This window comes from Camelus dromedarius, chromosome 3 (genome assembly GCF_036321535.1).
Source record: "Camelus dromedarius isolate mCamDro1 chromosome 3, mCamDro1.pat, whole genome shotgun sequence".
Classification (NCBI taxonomy): domain Eukaryota; kingdom Metazoa; phylum Chordata; class Mammalia; order Artiodactyla; family Camelidae; genus Camelus; species Camelus dromedarius.
This window is the reverse complement of record NC_087438.1, coordinates 57,377,798-57,395,864: the sequence shown is the minus strand read 5'-3', so window position 1 is coordinate 57,395,864 and position 18,067 is coordinate 57,377,798.

The following is an 18,067-nucleotide window of genomic DNA, read 5'->3' as shown; positions in this document are numbered from 1 at the left end:
ATTTTAGAGATGATTTTTATAATTTGTATTGCTTAGGAGGAAATAGCTCTTAATGACTTACTTTCATAATGATGATCTCAAACACACTGAATAACTATGATTTATATGATGGGGTGAAACACAATCTCAAATAACACTTAAATGCTATTACAAGTATTTTCATATACCATAAACTCAAGAGTCACCATCACGATAGCTTTTGTTATAGAACTATCACCAATCCACAGCCAAAACACCACTTTGCTAGAGGGAGATAATAGTCACAAAATGACCCATTTCACCTACTAAATGGCTTCCTCATTATTGTTTCAGCCACTGCTATTCTGTTCATCAAATGCATATCTAGATTCTTCAGCTTTTGAGGCATCTAATTCTTCACTGTGATCTTCACTTCATGTATTAGTTCTAGATAGCACATATTGAAACTCTCAAGATTTTTGATTATCTTATCAAAAGTTCATAATAAACAATTCTCTTCTCAACCACATTTTGATACCCAGACTATTTTCATTAGCTTAAAAATCCAGTACTGAACAGCTAGTAAATAACACATCATTTTTCTAGAACACCTCATTTTATATAAACAAAAACTTCTACTCCCTCTACTGCTCCATGAAGAACATCCTCTAAACCCAAGAGTCTCAGAAAGATCCATAGGAATTTCTGTTGAGAAAATTTACTATGTAGTATTAATCATCATAATAGCAACACTGACTTTTAAATTGATGATTGATATGCAAGCAAAGGCTAGGTACTTTCTGAGGTGGGCACTCTTATACCCATTTCTTGCATGAGTAAGAAGGCTTAAGTTATATGTCAATCAAGAGAGTCCGTAAGTAATAGACCAATAATTTGAATATTGCTTTGTTAAACCATGCCATGTTGCAGCATATATCTCTTCAGGTACCTCTTCAGGAAAGTGAAATGTATCACCTAAGATGTGCTGAAATCAATGGATGTAAACCATTGTACTGATTTTCAAATTTTTCTCTACTTAGATTTTGATATGTCTTATTATTCTCTCAACTAACCTTTCCTTTCCCATGAGTCTTTTTGCCACACTCTGCTCTCCCTAACTAGGATTTTAATATCATGCTTTATGAAATTCAGTAGACACTGTTCCTTGCCTATACTGACCTGTAAATTTTCTCTAAGACTCATAACTAAAATGTTTGTAGTACTATTGCAAATCACGTATGACTACTAAATTTGAGGGTCTTTAAATGCATCTCACTGTTACCGAACCAAACTTAAGTCTGCTTGCCCATGCACAGTAAAGCCAATCTACTGATACCAGGTTATGGTGAAGGAAAGTACAGAATTTATTGCAGGGCATCAAGCAAGGCATCCAGAGCATCTAGTGTTTAAAAGGCCCAAACTCCCCGAAGGCTTTCAGAGAAACGTTTTTAAAGACAGGGTGAGGGAGGTGGGGTGTGGGGTATGTGATCAGCTCATGGACATTCTTCTAATTGGTTTGTGGTGAGGTATTAGGAATCAGAATCATCAACCTTATGATTCCATAGGTCTGGGGAGTATGTACTTGTGGGAAGCATATAATTAACTTCTTCTACCTGGAAGAGGTTTTAGTATCTGAAAAACAGCTCGAAGGAGATGGCTCAGAATATTATCTATAGCCTCTGAGGAGAAACTAAATGTCCTTGACTTTGCTTAATGGCTAAACTATTGTTAGTTGTTTTGCTTGACTGTTTTCCTTTCTTCCCACATTTTCTTAATTCTCTGATTCAATGTACCCTTTGGAACTTGGGGAAGCCTAGGAAACTAAAGTTTTTCTATAGACAATAGGCAGGCAGAGGACATAGGGGAGGCGGACTGTTCCTCAAACGCCCCATAGTGTCCTCTGTTACAATACCAGCTACAGAATTTGAAGCTAGTGTTCCAGACTATGAGATTAATTGGAAAATAAATGCCTTTCGCTGTTTAATGCTGTTAAAATCATGATGTATTTAAGAGTTTCATAATATAAACAATGTCTTTAAAATATATAATATGAGCAAAAAGTGAAAACTAAATCTATGAAAAAAAATTAAATGACATTGTTATCAGTGTAATCAATCTAATGCTATTGAAATGATTAGTGATTTTCATTTTAATTAATTTAAAATATTTAATTTTATTTGGGTCTTTTTTAGCACCAAAATAATTTAGAAATGATAATTTTTAGTTAATCAGAAGTATATTACTGATAAATTCATCATGCTGTTCTGCCTAACAGTTTCAGGTCCAACCCTTGTTGTTACAAGTACAGAAAATTCGATCCAATGGCTTAATAAAAAGTACAATCTATTGGCTCACATAAAAAAAAATCAAGCAGTAATCATGATTTCAGACAAGGTGTGATGCAGGGCCCAATCAATGTCAGTAGGTGCATTTCTTGGCTTCCCTTCCATTAGGTTGCTTATACTCTTATGTTCTGCATGGTGGTCCCAAAAACTTCCAGCTAACCAATGAGAGAAACAATAATCTCAGGATTTAGATTTATTTTCCCTTATTGATCTGTCTTAAGTCATTTGCTCATCCTGTTACAGTGATAGAGTAGGTTAACTGGCCTAGAACACTTGATACATCCCTGGAGCCTTGGATGGAGTCAAGTTCCTAGAAAATTCATGGAATATGGGTATGGTTGGCATAAGAAGACAAAACAGATTTTGCAATACAAAAATAAACTAAATAAAATGAAAAAAACACAAACCTACTGAACAACAACAAAAACCTTTAAATGTCTACTATATAGGTCTTACCAAGAACTCTAAGAACTATATTCTAACTTTTCTCCTTCTCTTCTTTTTTTTTGTAGAAATTGTGCTTGGATTTTTCATATTTATCTATATGACTTGTAATATTTTACCACAATTCTCTGCAGTGTTTTTCTATTTTCTTAGTCTAAAATTTTGATCATCAACATGAATGAAAATATCAAAAGATTAAATCATTTGTGTTCCTCAAATGATTTAGGATTGTTTCTATTTATTTTTTAATATTACTTACCACACAAAGAATCATCATACTAGAAATGCCAAACAAGAACTTATAAATAAAATGAAATTTTTTACAAAATTAAGATATATGCAAGAAAACTAATCAGCTCCTCTTTTAAAGGTAAAATAAGAAATAAAGGAATTTTGATTGAGATAGCATTTCTTCTTACAAATCCTGGTCTTGGTTCTTGGGCAGCAAGAAAAAGTTGCATACTCAGGGATGAGATATTCTTCCCAAAATTTGCCTCTGGAATCAACATTGGTGGGAAGAACCTGCTTATCACTGTGTGAGTTTAGTGCAGCAATTTTATTCTTGTCCATAATCACAAGATTAAGTAGCATTAGCTTCACCACAGCTTCACTCCCAATAGCTTTGAATGAAAGCAAAATTAAGTATGTGCACTGTTGACATTAGCTCTTTATTTGTCCTCATACATATTATATTGTGATTCCAGTGTCCAGATATCTTTGTTTTAGCTTCTTTTATTTTTGCTCATAGATGCTTTGCAAGGAGTTCTACTTTTTTTGTACTACTAATTTCACTTCCCTCTGCTTTCCGTTTATAATCCTTGGAACAATTCATCTAACATTTCCCAAATCAGTTTAAAAAACTGAATACATACCTTTGCTTTTTAAAAAAGTATTCTTTTAATAGTATAAAAACACTTGATCATTCTCTATTTTCTCATTTTTTATTATTTGACTAAAGTCAATTAATGGGTCTTAGAATCTTAAAGAGTTGTTTGCTTGTCATTTAATGTCATCCATGTAAATATATATATATATATATATATATATATATGTATATATTCCCTTAAAGCAATTATTTTTCAACATAAAGCAAAAAGGTATGATGTGTCACTTTTACATGAAAGGAAAATTCAGTGTGGTGCCAACCCTTACCTTTAGGTTATGCCAAATGATTCACAAACACAGTGATTATAGATTGACATTATTAAGAACACTGAATTGAAACTTGAAACAGTATCAAAAAGGAAGGGATGAATTTGAATCAAATTACTAATACTTAATAAGGATGGAAGAAATAATAGTATAAGGCCTCTGAAATAGAAGTAATTATTTCATAATTGCTAATTTCAATTACAAATGGTATGTTAGAGAGAATATATATTCCACATATATTCATATATATTCATATATATTCGTGTGTATATATATATATATATATATATATATATATATATATATTTTGAATGATGCTACACCCCTGGAATCCTTCCTGGCTTTCAAAGCTCAGCTCATTCATTATTCCAACATTTGAATCCTGCATTTGTCCACCAAACCACATCTCAATTTAATGGTTTAGTCAAACCTAGAAGTTATGGAAATAATTAGTACTGGGAGATGGGAAAATACAGTAATATATTTTCAGGGCAAAAAATTCAGGCAGCCTGTTTCAATGAACTATAATTAATAAGAAATATGTGTGATAGATACTAATCAAAGTTGGATGGGGATGAGTGAGACTGAGGAATCAAAGTAGATGCTTGAAAGCTAAGTGTGAAATCAGTAGGTCAAAGGACAGTCAGATAACAGGATATAAGTCATAACTTAAAATGCCTACAAGAATCACGAGACCAAGAAGTAATTTACAGTTATGTTATATCATGCAATTTTTGTACGATACTTTTTCTAAATAACTGTTGAATATGAGTTACATGAGTATACATAATTGCCTTGAATTCCCTTTTAACTTGTAAAATATTCAAGACAGAAAGAGCGAGTTGCATTCCTTTGGGATAATCATAACATCTGTAATACTGCTGTGCCCACAGTTCTGTGTCCTATGAAAATATTTTTGATTCATTAATTCATATGAGCACATCTGTCACATGTAATGATTACTTTTTTACCTGATTTCTCTGATAATAAAGACAATGTTGAGAATTACTAAACTATGAAAATCTTGAGACAGAGTAAATTTCTTTATTTTGTGTTAGGACAAAATAAATTACTTTTTAAAAATAATTTTTTGTCTGACTGTAAAATCGATATGCTCAACATTAACAATTAAGAAAAAAACACAAACAATCCCACCATCCATAGAAATGAACTTTAAGATTTTCATGCCTTTTTTTTTTTTGGTTATGTTTGTATGCATGGATAGAGAAATAGATAAATTAATAGATAATAGATGATAAATAGAGAGATAGAAAGAATTATAAAATTTGAGACCAAATAGTTGCAGTCTGTTTATATAGTCCTGAATAATATCCAGATTACAGCTAACTATTCCTAAGAGGTTACTGAGAGAAGTCTATATGCCTGGAAAAACAGAAACACAAATAAATGTTTTATTATTTGGTGGACGTTGAGCCTTGTAGAGAACTGTAATCTGTGTGTATGGCCTTTATCCCTTGATAAACCCCTATCCATATTGTGCTCTTACCACATTCTTATTTGCTACATTTTATACTCCTTTACTCTTGTCAATATTTTTGTTTGTGCAAAAAGTGTTCCACTGTGTATCTCTACCATGAATGAATATTAAAAAAAAAACCCTGTTGACAGGTACTTAGGTTAATTCCCACTTTACACTATTATAATCCCTTGATAAATATTCCTGTACATACATATCTTAATAATGTGACTTTCTCAACATGGCATGAATCTCTAAAAGATAAACTATGAGGATACATACTGTCCTTGTTAAAATTTTCGTTCATATTGCAAAACTCTTCAAAATTCAGATCACCATATGCTTGTATCAAATTCTGCCAGTCACTCAAATGAAATTTAATACCAGTTTTTTTCAAACTCTTCCAAAAAACTGAAGAAATGCTTCCAAACTTGTTTTATGATCCAGCATTTCCCTGATATCAAAAGCAGACAAAAACATTACAAAAAAGGAAAATTGCAGGCTATAATATCCCTGATGAACATAGATGCAAAAATCCTCAACAAAATATTATGAAACCAAATACAACAATACATTAAGGTGGTTATACATTGCAACCAGCTGGGGTTTATTCCAGGGATGCATGGATGGTTCAACATTTGCAGTTCAATCGACATGGTATGCCACATTAACAAAATGGAGGGTAAAAATCATATGATCATCTCTATAGATGCAGAAAAAACATTTGACAAAATTCAACATCCATTTAAAATAAAAATTCTCATGATGTATGTATGAAGGAAACATACCTCAACATAATAAAAGCCAGATATGGCGTTCCACAGCTAACATTATATTCATGATGAAAAGCTGAAAACTTTATTTCTAAAGATAAGGAACAAGAAAAGGATACTCACTCTTATCATTTTTATTAAACATAGTATTGCAAGCCCTAGCCACAGCAACCAGGCAAGAAAAATAAATAAAAGACATTCTAATAAGAAAGGAAAACTGCCACTATTTTCATATGTCATGATTCTATATAAAGGAAACCCTAAAGACTCCACCAAACTCTTAAAAAAAGCAAATGAATTGTGTAAATTTGAAGGACACAAAATTGATGTACACAAACTGGTTGCATTTCTATACACTAATAACAAACCATCACAAAGAGAGATTAAGAAAACAATCCTACTTACAACTACATCAAATAGAATTAAATACCTGGGAATAAATTTAACTAAAGAGGTGAAAAACCTATACACTGAAAACTATAAGACACCGATAAATGAAAATGGAGAAGACACAAATAAATGGAAAGATATTCTATTCATGAGTTGGAAGAATTAATATTGTTAAAATGTTTATCCTATCCAAAGCAATTTACAAATTCAATGTAATTCTTATCAAAATGCCAATGGCATGTTCACAGAACTAGAACAAATAATTCTAAAATTTGCATGGAATCACAAAAGATCCTGAAAGCCAAAGCAGTCTTGAGAAAGAAGAACAAAGCTGGAAATATCATGCTCCCTAATTTCAAACTATACTACAAATCTATAGTAATCAAAACAGTGTGGTATTGAAACAAAAACAGACACATAGATCAATGGAACAGAATAGAAACCCCATAAATAAACTCATGTATAAATGGCTAATTAATTTATGGCAAAGGAGGCAAGAATATACAATGGGGAAAGAACAGTGTCTTCAATAAAATGTGTTGGGAAAACTTGACTGCCAAATGCAAAAGAATAAAATGGGACCACTATTTTACTCCATATACAAAAATTAACTTAAAATCAATAAAGTTATTTTCAATGAACAAGAAACCATAAAACTCCTACAAGAAGACGTAGGTGGTAAGCTCCTTCATATTGCCCTTAGTGATTTTTTTCTTTTTTTGGAGCAGGGAATCTACTCCAAAGGCAATGACTATGAAAGCAAAAGTGAACAAATGAGACTACATTAAACAAAAACTTCTACACTGGGAAGAAAACTACCAACAAAACAAAAAAGCATCCTACTGAATAGGAGAAGATATTTGCAAATCGTATATTCAATAAGGGGCAAATATATAAAATATATTGAGAACTCATACAACTCCGTTAGAAAAAAAAAAAAGGCAGAGGATCTGAAGAGACACTTTTACAAAGAAGACATGCAGATAGGCCACAAGGCACGTGAAGATTCTCAACATCACTAGTCAGTCATCAGGAAAATGCAAATCGATGAGATACCAACTCACACCAGTCAGAACAGCTAATATCAAAAAGATAACAAGTAACAAGTGTCGGTGAGATTTTGGAAAAAAGGGAACCCTCCTACACTGTTGGTGGGAATGTAAAATAATACAGTCACCATAGAAAATAGTATGGAGGTTCCTAAAAAATAAATAAAAATAGAACTAGCCTATGATCCAGCTATTCCATTTCTAAGTGTTTATTTGAGGGGAAAAAAACACTAATTTGAAAAGATATATGCACTCCGGTATTCATTAGCATTATTTACAGTAGCCAAGATATAGAAAGTGTCCATCAGTGGATGAATGATAAAAAATACATGGGGTGTGTGTGTGCACGCGCACACATGTGCACACAATGGAATACTACTTAGCCATAAAAAGATGAAATATTGCCATTTATAACAACATGGTTGAACTTTGAAGTACAATGCTAAATGAAATAAGTCAGTCAGAGAAATACCAATACTGTATGATTTCACTCATAAGTGGAATCTAAAAACAAAGCAAATAAATGAACAAACAAAACAAAACTCATAGATACAGAGAATAGATTGGTGGCCATCAGAGAGGAATGGGATTGGAAGTTGAGTGAAAAGTTTGAAGGGGGTCAGTTGTATGATGACAAATATTAACTAGTCTTATTGTGGTGATAACTTTGTAGTGTTTACAGATATTGAATTTTTAAGTTTTATACCAAAAATTAATATAACATTATATACCAGTTTTCCCTCAATTAAAAAATAATATGCTTATACTACTATTTCTGTTAGCACATTTTCCAGCATCCTGGAAAACAACAATATACATCAACTATTTATGACTTTGTGGGGTCACTTTTATTTGGCCTCATCCTATTACTGTTAAGTTTTACATATTTTGAAAGGTTTATCAGGCATTTTTACATTTTGTCTTCCCATTTTTCTTCTGTTGCTTTATGCTTCATATTGATTTGGCAATTTTTAAGAAAAATATTTTTTACTTAGGAAAATTCAATAAAAATGTATAATGTTCTTTTGAACTCTATTTCTTATATTGGAAAGCAGTCATTAATTTGGCTCCTTCCTGAATATCCCTTGACTTATATCTCAGTGGTAGTCATAAAAAGTATCCAATATTTAAGGAATAATACACACCAGTAATTTATGTAGTCCTCTGTTGAGATCTCCCAAACAAAGCTATCTTTGGTCACTCAAGAACACTTCCAAAAGGAACTCATATTTATGCATATCCTGTGGATAATCCTTCCTACAATGAAGATTATCCATTTAGAAATCATCATAAGAAAGTTGTCCCTGACTTTAGCTGAAATGACCAGTGATAAAATCTCAGCCCTAGAAGGCATTCAGGCAAACCTACTTTATCGGCCAAGCTCGTTCTGTTGATATATTTTCTCCATATTTTTTCCATATTATAGTAATTATTATAATAGTATACTTACTATAATAATATATTATACATTTATATATAATATATATTATAGTTTATCATATTTATTAAATATAATATATGTTAATTTTATATATAATCAATGTGACATTATATATTATTATAATCATGTATATTATAATAATTATCTAAGCTTGCTAATTATTCTGCTTTCACTGATTTAATGCTTCAGTTCAAGAAGAGGGTAAGTACAGAAACTTGTAAAAAGACATTTGACTTACAAAGATAGATCCAGGGGTCTATGGAATTGGTTCAGTTGGTTGAGTCTGGGAAACAGAGCATGGCTGACTTAAATAGGCTGCAGATTAGCTTCATTCTTCTTTTTAGAATCCTGTTGATAGTAGCCTTAGTTAAATGCTGTCTGAGACAAAATAATTAAATTTTGTAACAGTCTTTTTCCGTCAGATTAATCAGAATGGACATTGGAGTGGGATAGAATTGGGGAAACTTAGCAAGAAGTGAGAATTCAGTAGAAATTAGAGGTATATATTGTTGGGATACTTCTGCACTTCTGCATATCTTGCAAGCAAGAGACATCTTCCTTTGGATCAGAGGACAGCTTTGTGTACTGTCAAGTATAATAAAGAGAATGTCTGCCTCTGAAGCAAAGATCAGGCATATTTTCTTACTGCTCATTATATATTGTTCATGTTTCAGAGCTTGGAGTTCCTCTTCTGTAACTGAGCACTCTCTTCATACTTCCTGGTGGTAACTAGGACTCAGAAAAGTGGTGTAAATTCTGATAATTCATTGCCATTACTGTGTGTATTAAAGTGTCTTTTGTTTCCTACCCAGAACTCTCATGTCTTCTCCCAGCATCCGGGTAACTATGGCAAGCTAACTTATAAACTAGTTTGCAGTTCAGCTGAAACTTCAGTTCTATTGTAGTTCTTGATACTGGCGTAATAATGTGATCAGAATAAGTCCTCTGTGGAGGAGGTAGCCACACATCTGTGGAGGGAATACAAACCAGATAGCCAGTCCTGATGTGTCTCAGGGGTGTATGATGAGGCTGATTCTGGGATTGTTACCAAAAAAATTTTAAATGCATAATGGATTAAACTGTTGTTTTTGGACAAAACTTTAGATATTCAGGTGAGAAAATGCTGCTGTGGTGAAGCTAAAAGGAACAGGAAACGGGAAATGATAGAAGGGATCATGCCTCTTTCTTTTTCCTCCAAACATTCCATCTCTTTCTGCTGTTTACTATTGTCAAGGCTAATAGGAAACTAGTTGCCAAAGCAAAAATGGAGTTCTCATAATCTCTGCCCAGCATCACAAAACTGAGTAGTTTTGGAGCTAAGAGAAAAATACTTTGGCAACTGGTATAGTCCATCCTATTGACTGTTCAGCATCCACACATCCCATGTGCTTACATTTGAATTTGTTAAGAACACACAACCCTTTTCTTTCTCCCAATAAAGTACAACCATCCTTTGTATGAATGCATGTTTTTACATTATCCAAAATTAGAAAACACAATGTCTTTCTATAAGGTTTTAACCTGAAGCAGTAAATTAGTACCATTTAATAATTTCCTTAGTTACATAGTATTTTCAGTTAAATTCCCTAAATGCTTTCCAATGAGGCCAATGAGAGCATCAAGTTCTGAAAATATTTATACCATCCCCAGCAGCACTCTATCCAGTTCACTGGTATTTCTAGATGCAGCAATTTGGGCAGATGGCTGACTGAGGTGAACTGCTTTTACTCTGCACTTGGGAAGAGCCACTGCAGGTTACATGCATCCAGGTGCAGGGGATTAATTCTATCCCTGGCCTTGGGACTGTATAAGACTATATATATACTCAAGGGCTGGTGAATATTGGACCAATACCATTTCCTTAGAGTTTAAGATAACTATTTCTCTCATCAGGGAAAGGAACAAGTCTCCTTTTATAAACTCCACATTGATCTCCTAATTAATTGCTAGTTAAATTATTTAGAATAACAGTATCCACCTACTCTTTAATGTATTCCCAGGATCCTATTTTGTGTTTGGCTACAACACTTACCTCTTACCCTTTGTCTCTCCCTATACCAGCAGATGCCTCTCAGAGAAAGAGATCCCATGATTGATGGCTGCATTTTTACTTACCACTCCCTAAATTGCCTAACAAATATACAAAAGGGTCTTCTTTCTTCCAACACACACAGTTTAATATCTACCAATTTTCAAAACTAGATTTCAGCATGTATCCTGTAGCCAGTGAGTCTCACTGTTATTCAGGTCCTCCCAGTACTCACTTCATTTCTCAGATTAACCCAACTGACACAGTGGGTTAACCTGGACAACAATTTATGTTCCAGGTTCAGAGATTGGCACACAGAAAAGTTCTGTTTTGATTAAAATTGATGTAACTTAGCTTATTACAAAGTCAATGAACAAGAGGGCAATATAAAATCATGGATAAAACTAAGAGGAAGTGGTTCCCCATTGCTTCATTTATTGCTCAATGAGGAGCCTCACTAAGTCAGTGATATCACCAGCTCAGGAAAAAAATGAGAAATCTATCAGACAAGGGCAGACTGGGGCACAAATAAACACTCAAGGGTGTGCTTCATTACCAGAAAAGATATTTTTTACTTTTCCAAAATTAGATGTTTCCACATTTTATTTCTTATTGAATCATTAGATCTACTCAAATATTCAGAGTGAGAGGACTTTGTCTTATGTATGACCCAGAGAATGAGAGTCTGAACTTTTTTTCAGTAAGAACTACCTGTTTTGATTTATTCTGCATTTCGTTGGAAATCTTTGCTACACAATCTGATGATGGCATTGATTTGAACTCTGGATAAATATATTAAATAGAGAAAAGTGTCCCTGTTCAATGACACTACTTTCATTTTTCTTTCAGTGGTGTTCTTTATAACTCCACTAAGAACTTGTTAGAAATTGAGCTTTGTAACAGTTGCTGGCTAGATAAAATTTCTTTCTGATTCTATTTATTTTATTTCTTTCACTGCGATTGACAATATCATACCAATTGGAATGCCACTGTTAGAAATCCCTGCACAATATCTTCTGCAAAAGTCTGCAAAAGTGTAAAAGGCTAAAAACCACTAGAACCTTCTTAGCTTTCTACTCTAACAGAAATTTATCCCATAAGAATACATGTATTTGTCCTAGTTTTTCTAAGTCTTCTGTGCATTGGACACAAATAATTAATTTTTAAAAATGTGTTTCCTGTATCAGTATTAAATATGTAAAAAATTCTGATTTCCATAAATAAATACTACAAGTGTTTTACAAAAGTGCTTATTACAAAATGACAGATCATTTATATAAAATGCTTACATGTTAAAACTGGAATTTTGGAGAAACATTTTTCATAGTTCAGGCTTTACTAACAGACTGTACATAATTGTATTTAGAATATATTCAAGAAACTATATAGAAGACATAAGTTTTCAACTGTGTACAAAATTATGGATCTTCAAATTTTCTTCTCTCTTTTTTACATTAATTTTGATGTTTATGTCTGCATCCTTATTTTTAAAACATCTGATTAATGTGACAATTATCTTAATTGTTGTGCAGAATTCCTTCTGAATCTGCAGTTAATTTACAATCAATTAAACTCACCCTTTGAAATTTTGGAAATAAACAAAAATCCTTTTTTCTTTAATGTCTAAATACTTACATTCAAAATAAGACAGATGAAGTAACTAGGCTAATTGTATTAGTCATATATTGGTAAGTCTGTACTTCTAATGACATACAATGACTTTTTTATTTATTGGCTTCTAGCCTGAAATAGATAAGCATTCACTTTGAGTTTCCAAATCTCTTAGTCTGCGTTGACAGAGCTAAAAAATTAGTTTCTAAACAAAAGAACGTTTATACATGCCTATGGATTTGCAGTTGGCAATACTGATTTATATATAAATTTGCCTATGGTTTCTTTCTTTACATTTTGTAAATGTACATTCTGGAGTATTGTCATGGAAAAAAAATATATGTAGGGTGTATGTGTTTATATGTATGATTATGCCTGTAACTTTTGTTTTCTGAATACCCTAAAATATTTATTATGATAATTATTAAATAATTCCAAATCTCAATGAATTTACAATACAAAGATTTTTTTAATGATTATGCTGAAATATATCAACATCATTTTCTTGTGTCTTGTGCATAGAGTGATATTTTCCCTTTCCCATTAAACTCTCATACCAATTTTGCTCTTTAGAGAAAAACTGTTGAATGTCTGACTAGAGCTAAGTAGTTTCAGGGTGAACATTGATATTGGCAAAAATTTGTGGAAAGATTTTTTTAAAGGCTTTTAAAAATGTTTCTAACATATTTTTTACAGTAAAATTCAGAAAACACCAAAGAATACAATGAATGGATGTTACTTTTTTAATTTATAAAACCTATGTAAGAAAAAATATTTTAATACTCAAATTTGTTATCCATGTAAATATTATCCCAAAAATAGAATACTTTGTTTCAGTTGTTTGTAATAGAATGTCACAGTCAACAGTCATCCTTATATAGTAATTATGATTTTTTAAAATGTTGAAGCAAATCTAAAAAGTGGAACTTAAAAGTTTGTATAATATCATAGTTATCAAGTATATTGAAGGTATTATTTTGAAAACCCAGTAAAGTATGGTATTGAGCATGAACATACATACATACATATATATATATATATATTTAACTAGCCTTTTTCTTTGAGTAGAATGAATGGGAATAAATAGCCAAATATGGATGTATACTGAAAAAAATGTCTTAAAACAAACAAACAAAAATTAAAGATCCTCAAAAGTTTAACGTTATGTATAATAACAAAAATTGGTATTCTACTGTAATCACTTGTTTTGGTTACAAAGTATGAACCATAACCTTTTAGAAGTAGATTTGATAGTGGATTTGCAAGAATATCAAACAGGTGACTGCACTGATAGAAAGATGATGATAAACAAGATTCAGATAACAGGCAGGAACAGGCATATAACAGGGAAGCTAGACCACAAGAACCACAGCAAAAGCTGTGTAAGAGCAATGGTCTGGTATATAACCCTCCACCAGTGGTGGCTGTTATCTTTGGAAACTCTCCACCACCACTGAGAAACTCTACACACTAATAACACCAGTAAGCATTCATAATCATCCCTGAACTTTTGCTTTGTTTTCTCAAGTTTCAAAGTCCTAGGCAGGTGTATCAACTTGACTTAGCCTAAATATGCAGCACTACACACAAAGACAAGTTCCCTGAAATATAATAATATATAGATCTTAAGTGGCCAACACACACACATGCACACACACACAAAGAATAGAGATGTTTTGCTGTATGTTCAAATGAATGAAAAGGATGAAGCCTGCATGCTTATTACTGTGGAATCCTTGGCAACAGTTGAGTTATGGCTTTAAATATCTTAACAAAAATGACATAAAATTTTTTATTCTAAACTCAAATAAAAAAACAATCAGTTGAGAGAACAAAACAAAAATTTCATCAGATAGGAAAGAACAAATAAATTTTACCTGTCACCTTTCTGAAAAAGTTACTTTGAATATAGACTCTGATAAATAAATGTTAAAGAGAGAAGAGAAAGATATATGGGAAACACAATATTATAACACTAATCATGTACCCACAGGAAGAAATCCTGGGAAATACTAAAAAGTAGATATAGGAAGCAATCATTGGAAACAACTAAAGGAAGTTGAGGGTTCCAAGAAATAAGTCTACAAGGTGAATAGAATGGCTTTGAAGCTAAAGATTAAATGACAAAAGAGATAGGTAATATTGATAACATGGTAAGAGAAAATAAATCATCAATGAAGGAATATAAAGATAAATAAAAAACAGAGAAAGTGTATGAGAAATATGATCCAGATAAAAGTCATGTTAAAAGTTGGTATGATACAAAGAAATTATTTCAGGAAAAAAGTAATTCAGTTTTAATGCAAGGAATATTTTGGTACAAATTTTAGAGAGGTAATTATTTTGGATAAGAGAGAGAGTGTGAAGTGAGAGGAAGGAAGGAATGAAGAATGGCAGGCAAGAAGGAAAGAAGGATATCCTAATATCCCAGTATAAAAAATAGCTCTACAATGAATAATACTTATAATCACTTTTGGGATTTTAGTATGTAGAATCAATCTATGAATAAAATATTAAATAATTGAATATTGTTGTACATCAGAACATAAGTGATTTCTAACATATATATGTAAAAGTTAGAGAATAGCTAAGAGATAGTAGAAAATTGAAGGGGAGGAGACCAGATTATGCTTCACAATTTCAGATACAGATGTTTTTTAAAATTATAAACAACCCATGCACATTTTATAAAAATATAAAAACTTACACCAATTTGATGACTTTGTGGCACAAAAATGAAATTAGCAAAACTTAAGAAGAAGCAGAAAACTTACATTTTACAATTATTAGAAGAAATTAAGGAGAGAATATCAAAATGTAATCAAATATCTCCCACCATGAAGAAATAAAACTAAATTATTTCTTTGGATGTGTTCTGCTAAGAATACAAATAATTTCCGTGTTATATAGATATAGAACAATGTGATATTATCTAATTCATTGTACCATAGCAAGAAATGAAAGACATAAAAGAATAAAATATAAACCATTCTCTTCATGTACTTGGTTGTAAATGTTTAAAGTAAGCTGTTGGAAAATTTAATTCCTGAAACTATATTAATAAAATTATTTTATGCAAGAATATAAGCAACACATTAATTAGTAACAGCAGATTCAAAAAAGAAAACCATAAAATTATCTCTACAGATTTTTTTTTTTTTAGTTGCTAGAAATCTGGATCCTTTATCAAGCTTGATTTTCAGGGAAACTTGCTAAGATTGATGAAGGCTATCACCAGAAAGCTACAGCAACCCAGTAACTAGAATGGTGCTAAGCCTACTATAGACACTCATTATAATACTTGCTGAATGAGGAAATACAAAGAAACTTAAATTCAACAACAAAAGTAAATACTTTAGCAATTGTTTAAGCCTAAAGAACTTGGAAGAGACATACAAATACACTGATGTGAATTACCTTTAAACAAGGAATTTAATTGTAATTATAATCATAATGAAAAAGCTTATTGTCCATTGGTTTATTGAAAAGTTAAAAAAAATTGTAACAATGTTAGCCAAGTTATAGGAAAATGATATTTTCACACACTCTTGGTAAATGTATAAAATTCTATATTATTCTTTGGAAGGCTATTTTGTTTCATCTAGGTTATTTATATGTACATAGTTTCCAAGGCAGCAATTAAATTTATGGGTTTGAGATAATTGAACACATAGATAAAGGCATAATAATCGCATTAGTCATTGTGGCATTGTTTTACAATAAGGTTACTTGTATGACTTACATGTCTAATAATAAGGGAATAATGAAATAAATTCTAGAATATCTATAGTGTAGAACAGTAAGTTTTCAGTGCACAAGATTGCACTTCTTTTGTGAAATTCATTTTGAAGCATTTTGTTCTTTTTGATATTAATTTATATAAAACTGTTCGCATTTCATTATTGACTGGTTCATTTCTAGTGTATAGAAATGCTGTCTGCATATTGATCTGTATCTTAGAATGTTGCTCAACTCTTTTATTGGTTCTAATAATTTTATTAGTGAATTTCATAGGATTTTCTATATACCAGACGAAAAGACATTGCTTTACTTCTTTATTTTCCACTTGAATACATTTTATTCTTTTTCTTGCCTAGATTCCCTCGATAGAAACTTTAGTACAATGTTAAATAGATAATGGCCTTTTCCCTTCAATTCTGTCAGTTTTTGCTTCATGGATTTTGGTATCTGTTGTTAAGTACAAGTGTGTTGATAATAGGGTGAGAGTGACACTTCCATCATTATAAAATATTCCTCTTCTTGCTGGTAATGTTCTACTGTTAAGTTTATTTTATCTGATATTAATTTATTCACTTCAGCCTTCTTTTAGCCACTCTTTACATGATATATATTTTTTCCATCCTTTATGTTCTACCTATTTGTATCTTTGAACCTAAAATGTGCCTCATATACAGTTAGACTTTTAAAAATTCATTGATAGTATTTCCCTTTTGATCAGATTGTTAATCTTTTTGCATTTAACGCTATTATTTATATAGTTGAATTTATGCCACCTTTTACTTCTAGTTTTCTATACATTTTATGTCTTTTTTGTACCTCTGTTTCTCCTTACTGCCTTTTTGGGGGCACTAATTGAATGTCTTCTAGTGGAGTATTTAAACTCTTTTCGTATTTTTTTCATATATTTTTAGCTATTATCTTAGTAGTTGCTTTGTGACTTACCATGTTATGTCTTATCAGAATTAACTTCCCATTTGTACTAAATTAATTTCAGTGAGATACAGAAATTTTACCTCTGTATCACTCTATCCCCTCTTCCACTTGTTTTTGTTACTATTGTTATACAAATTACATCTATATATGTTAAAACCAACAATACAATTCTAAAATTATTACTTTACATACTTGAATGTCTTTAAATACTCCAAGCCAAAGGAGGGGGAACATGTATAAATTTAAACAGTTAATATATTAACTTTTTATTGGATATTTTAGATAATATATTTAGTAGCTCTGTATATGACCCTCATTCTGGGGCTTGTTGTTTTTGTTTTTTGTTTTTCATTTTTTTTTTAATATTAGTGACTTAGTTGTACTAATTTAATAAAGTCTATTTCCCCTACATCAGGAGGCAGGAGACTTTGCTGTCATTCCTCTGAGGGCACAGGACTGGACATGCTCACAATAGCCCTGTAGTGTATGGCTTTAGCAGGTTCTCTTTAACTATCTCCTTAGTATCTGTGCTGCGCAGTCTGCCTCTGTAGGTATCGGAGTGTCACAATCAGTCACTAATTGCTGACTGATAGCTCTATTGTTTGCATCAAATTGGGGCATAAATTACTCCAAAGTCTAATCCAGTTAAATTTGGGCCCCTTTGCAGAGTTGTTTTTGAGGAAAGGGTTGAGATTTTCTTCTAACCATAGAAAGGCTCTTAACT